Source organism: Acipenser ruthenus, chromosome 26 (genome assembly GCF_902713425.1).
Source record: "Acipenser ruthenus chromosome 26, fAciRut3.2 maternal haplotype, whole genome shotgun sequence".
Taxonomy (NCBI): Eukaryota; Metazoa; Chordata; class Actinopteri; order Acipenseriformes; family Acipenseridae; genus Acipenser; species Acipenser ruthenus.
Genome location: NC_081214.1, coordinates 15,213,125 through 15,219,702, shown reverse-complemented (window position 1 = coordinate 15,219,702; position 6,578 = coordinate 15,213,125).

Below are 6,578 nucleotides of genomic sequence, written 5' to 3'. Positions count from 1 at the left end.
GAAAAGATTGAAAAATATATCGCTGCCATATGGACGACACGGGATGCAGCAAAGGTAAAGTAATACTTGAGGTTCTTGAGCCCTATAATCGTGCTGTGTAGCTTATAAATGTGATTCATATGTGTTAATAACCACAGTGATATCATTAAGAGCTTGTCTCCATTGACTTCCATTATATTCTGAGCGTTTTCATGAGGTGGTAATAAGCATAGTTTTACAGGAGTAACAGGAGTAATATTAAGCAGGTTTGACTGGATTAGTGTTTTACCCCATTGGTACTGCTGCTGCGGCAGCGGTTATTGATCTCAATGTATTGGATAGGACACCTCCAGATTAACACTTGGTACTTCTCAGCAGGATCATCTCTGTTGGTATGACTTCAGACTGACTGCTCAGCTGTTTCCTTAATGAAGCAGTGGGAGTTGTAAAAGAGAAGGGGTCAAGTTTCTGTGCACATTTAACATTACTATGTGTGTGGGCTGTTAACTGTTTCTCTGAAAACATTTGAAGTATTTTCTGTTTTCTGTTTCTTAGGTTTTAAAAAGTGCCAAACACTGTATTTTTGAGAAGAGGATGTCTACTGAACGCTATCTATAGCACTATTTATGGTCACAGTCTGCAGTCCTAAATGTTCCCAGGTCTCAGTCTCAGTTATTATACAGTATTAACTAGTAGTAGACTAAAATGCATTTTATATCTGAATTGCCTTTCAGCTCTTGGATGCCATATGAATGTTTTGCTTGCAGAGTGTGGTTTTGTGGCCTGCTTCAGCCGACAGCCCACTTGAACATTTTCAACCAGTTCTGTTCAATTAACTTAATTTCCAGGGTGTGTACATCCTGGCTTGGGGGTAAGAATTTGCTTTTGAATGTAAAGCTGCTCTTCTGCTTAAAATTGAGACCATCCAGCTGGGGATTTTAAGATTAAAGTGGCTTGTTTTTAATTTATTCTATTCCGACTCCATGTCCTATAAGTCATACGTCCATAACATGATATGGAATTGTATTTCTCAAAGTATTCAGTTAAGCAAATTTGAAACAGGCTGTATGGATTTTAGAAGTTTAACGATGAACTTTCTGACTGGGAAATGTTCTCACCTTTTTTAGTATAGCACAGCTAGTGCATTGAAATAGTGGTTGACATCTACTTCGCTGCTTTGATCAAAGTAGAACGTGTGGTTATTCGATTTCGAACACGTTCTAAATATATGTCAAACCATGCCGGAATACATTTGTTTTTGACCCCTATGGCCTGCTATAGATCTCCTTCCATAGTAACATGATCACCTGCTGGTGAACAGATGTATTTCAACTATAATCTTTGAAGCCCAGTTTCTGGCAACATAGCGCCTTCTAGCGTGCAAAACATATAATTGCTGGGTAAACAAATGGCGCATTGAATTATAGGTCAGTCCTCACGATGTTCGGATTAGCGGGAATCTGCTGTATATTAGCAACACACATTGGTAAGTGCCAGAACTATCTAATGCACAGTCTCCAAAGTGGAGGATCACTAGATGGCACAGAATTTTACTTCTATAAAGACTCTTTGGCTAGCCTAAGTTATATACTGTATCTCTATGGCAAGCAACTAAAGAAGCAGGCATTTCCATGGGTGTTAGAGGCCCCTGTCAAACTTGAAGGGTTGCAAAGCTGATTATATTTCCTTAAATATTGGCATGCAGGGAAATGTTGGTATTTAAATATGCCTGAGAGCTTAGAATAAAAACAGTTTTTAAAAATCAAGTATGGGATAACCAAGGCTTTAAAACCCATTTCTTATTTTTTAGGAATTTCAAGAAATGTGTCATTTATGCCACTCTGCAAATGTTAGTACATGGAAAATCACGCATGAAAATATGTGGCTTTGAGTCCTTTCATCTGGGGTAAAACGCTGTGTAGTTTTGGTTGAAAATGAGGTATTTATACAGGATTTCGTTTTTAATTTAAGGATGACCCAGCTGCTTTCATTGAGAATGTTTTAGCATATTAAAATGTTGACTCATTCTACATGCTGCTGTTAGTGTTATCAGTAAAGCCGGAAGTGGGGCTCGTTTTGCCTAGACTGGATTCAAGATGAACTCTCCGGGGTTAGAAACAGAGCTAAGCAGATTTATTTGCCCTCAAAGGGACACTTTGTACAGTTCCATTTCTGTGATTCCTTGTCTGGCTACCTCTATTCATCTGTGTTATGCATTTTAAAACTGCAGTTTACTCATTATTACCCCCTGTGAAGGAGATATAGTGGAGGCAGTTGTACGTACCTATGTATGCCACACTTCAAGTTTTTCCATATATACTGTTGATATGTGTCATGGCCATTAAGTTTTTCCTCATACTGATAGCTATAATTCAGAATTTACAGCCATGGCGGGGGTTGTATTTTACTGACATACATTGGTACAGTGTTTATTTGTATTGCATTTTCCTGGTTCTTCTATGTCCTCCAATTCTACAGTTTTAATTTGAATGGGTTTTACATTTTAAATCACTATTTTTGGGGGGTTTAACCAGAACCTTTATTTTTGAAGTGTGCTTCCCCTCACAGTTCTGTTAGTGAGCGCACCTCAATCCTGACTTGAACTTTCAGTCATGGGCCAAATGGTTCTGTGATGTGGACTAAGCTAAGTTTTGAGAATATTTATCATTTATGTACTGTATTTTTTAAATTAATTTGTTGATTGACAATGAGAAACTACTAATGCAAGGTTGTCAAAAGTATGACTCTTGAGCTGTATATTTTGTTTTTTTGAATAGTCTGATTTGAGATTTTTAAGGAGTTCGAAAAGACTGCAAATCTGTAGTTTTAGGAGCAAGTACAGTCAAAATGCACCATACTGATGCTGTGTTTTAAACTACTAAAGCAGTGTTTGAGTAGTGTCAGCTTTTTAGTAATTTAAACTGTTGTATGGCTCTGTACAAACTTTCTGGTAGTCTGTAAGGCTCTTTTAGACAAAAGGTTGAAGAGCTCCATACTAATGTGTAGGCTGTTCAAAACTTTTAGTTATTACAATGCAAAAAAATCTATATTAAAAAAAAGCTTTCCTTTAATATTAATTTCTTTTTAAATCAAAATAAATAAATGGAACCTAAAAAGAGCATATATACTATCATATAATATACCTATATGTACCTAATTTATCTGTACTGTAAAAACAAAAATGTGTAATATCTGAAAAACAGCATTTCTATACATGTACAAATTTCAGTCTTTTTCACATGAATAAGCTACATTCTGCTCTGCCCACCATTATTATTATTATTTGTTTATTTAGCAGACGCCTTTATCCAAGGCGACTTACAGAGACTAGGGTGTGTGAACTATGCATCAGCTGCAGAGTCACTTACAATTACGTCTCACCCGAAAGATGGAGCACAAGGAGGTTAAGTGACTTGCTCAGGGTCACACAATGAGTCAGTGGCTGAGGTGGGATTTGAACCGGGGACCTCCTGGTTATAAGGCTGTTTCTTTAACCACTGGACCACACTGCCTCCTAATGTCTATAGTTAATAATTAGAAATGGAATTTAGGCTTGCATGACAGTATTTCCCTTAACTGCATAACTTTGACCACGGACCATAGCAAAACCCTGCTCGCTGTCGCCAATAATCAGATTCCCATGTGGCTCTAAAAAGTCAGCGATTAAAACAGCCGGGCTGGTATTGGTGATGACACAGCAGATAGTTTCATGTTGTGTTGAGTCCACAACTCCTTCTAACTTCAACATTGTAGCCAGTGCCACTTTTCATGAGCTGTAGATTCACGCATTTTTTTAAAAAAAGTTACATTCCTCCGGCCAGATAAATACAACCTTTATAGTTATTTTTGGACAGAATGATTTGTTTTTTGTTCAAGTACCATCAGGCAAATAGTGGCACATTCTTATCTGTAACCAAACTAAAACAAACAGAAATGGCAAAATGCATTTGTTTATCAGTGTTTCCTGTCGTAGCTGGCACTGTTTTTTATTTCACATTGCTCTTTCTATTCTAGTTCAAGTTCCCACAATCAGAGGCAGTGCCCATTCCCACAGAGTCTGAAGTGGAGCAGGTCTCTCTGTTTCAATCTGTAAATCATTAAAGAGTCGACTTGTTTATTGTTATGTAGTGACCTGTTTGTTTGCTCAATCGCAAATGCATTATTTAAGTCTCACAATACATTTTAAATATAATTACATAGTTAGTTTATCAGGATTTAGCTACCATCCTAACTGCCCAGGGTCCTATTGGCATGCATTTCAAATTTTCTGTCCAATTCTTTTAAATTTGCTTTTATTTTACCAGGAAGTCACTTGAATTGCTTTTACAAGACCTGGTCACAAAGACAGCCCACACATTAACATCACACACACACACACATATCATCTGCTCAAATGTTATATTATCTATTGAATCTATTGAGCACTTGTACAATGGATACAATTGTATAGTGGTTTCTCGTTATTCTTTTTGGTTTGTTTGATCAAATTCATGGTTAGTATCTTCGATTACAGCAGGACTGATTCGAAGACAATTTATAAGTTCACTGTTGTGACATCACAAAGTCATAATTCACTATTCTGATGTCATCATTTTCCCTGCCAATCACAAAAATTTCTAATGAAATGTGATCAAAAAATTATTTCATCTTAAAAGTTTTTTTATACTTTATATCAGGGGAGCACAATTCCAGTCCTCGAGGTCCAGAGCCTTCCTGGTCTTTGTTCCGCTGGTACCCTCAGTTACTGGATTGCACCCATTTAACCTCTTTCCAGCTCTTCATTAGTTAATTATTTAATGATACCTATAAAACCTAGAGTAACTTACATTTGTGCTTTAGACCATCTACATTTAATATTGATCTTATTACCTGTTTAATATCATACATATTTCAAAGACATGAAAATGTACAAGTTGAACCTAACAATGATTAGATAGTGAAAATGTTACCGAAGCTGAGTGAGAAGGATAGGAAAATGCGTGGATTCTTCCTGAGCAACATGCGAAGAATCCGACCCTTCCTCACCAACTACACTACCCACCTCCTGGTCCAGGCCCTGGTACTCTCCCGCCTAGACTACTGCAACTCCCTCCTGGCTGGCCTCCCTGCGTCCGCCACCCGTCCGCTCCAGCTCATCCAGAACTCTGCTGCCTGCCTGGTGTTCTCTCTGCCTCGCTTCGCCCACGCTACTCCACTACTCCGCTCACTCCACTGGCTCCCGATCACCGCTCGCATCCAGTTCAAGACTCTTGTACTAGCCTACAGATGCCTTGACCAGACTGCACCCAGCTACCTCCAGACCCTCATCTCTCCCTACACCCCCACTCGACCTCTCCGCTCCGCCTGCACTAGAAGACTGGCTCTACCTCCGCTACGCTCCCCTGCCTCCAGAGCCCGCTCCTTCTCCACCCTTGCTCCGCAGTGGTGGAATGACCTTCCTACAGATGTCAGGACTGCCCAGTCCCTGACCACATTCCGGTGCCTCCTTAAGACTCACCTCTTCAAACAGCACCTGTAGAACTCCTGTTTGTATCCTGGGACACTATCACCCTTCATTTAAATGTGCTTTATTTTGCTCTTATCTGCCCCCTATTTTACTGCATTTAATCCTGTACTTCAGAATACTGTAATCTGCCAAGTGTTTAACCTGTAGTATTTTGTATTTAATCATATCCTGATGTAACTATCACTATTATCTGCTGTATTATTGAATTGTGGTTTGTCACACTTGTACTTTGCTTGAACAAAAGTTATTGTATTTCTTGCTCTTATTGTATTACTTGTATTGTAACACTTAATGTATTTGCTTACGATTGTAAGTCGCCCTGGATAAGGGCGTCTGCTAAGAAATAAATAATAATAATAATAATAATAATAATAATAATAATAATAATAATAATAAATAATACCTTTGTTGAGGTGCTTTAGCTGCTGTGCAACACTGACCTCTGCTGGTGGAAAGGTGTAGTAAGTCCTGTCAACTTCCGAAGGCAGTGCTCTTGTACAGCAATTTATAAAGGGCAAATTCATAATTGAAGACCTATATTTCTGATGGTGGTTATAATTGTGTAGTTTTTAAAGTCGCCTCTAGAAATTAGGTGATTTTATTTTGACGAAGGCATTTGAAAACTTAGTATAGGAGCACTCCTTTACTTTATATCCTGTCCAATATTTTGGTCAGTAAAGCTTGCTCACTACCTTAATTCAGGGTCTGGGTTATTGTTTGTATATATCGATGCCTTTCAGACATCACAACCCTTTTCCTATAACGTTCACCAGTTTCTTTAGACCTATCAGCAGTTCTTTTCTGGGACATTTACCTTGCCCTAGAAACTCAGTGACACAGGGACCCATGCAATCTAGGTTACTCTGGTTTACCAGCTGGAGTGTGAGAGAAGGCATGCTTCAGAGGCTACCTGTGGAGACAGCGGTGATTTAAACGTCTTGGTTTTAAAAACGTCAACGTCAGGTGAGTTCTACAGGGTCAAACAGCACCTGTAGAACTCCTCTGTTGTACCCTGGGACACTATCACCCTTCATTTAAATATGCTTTATTTTGCTCTTATCTGCCCCCTATTTTACTGCATTTAATCCTGTAC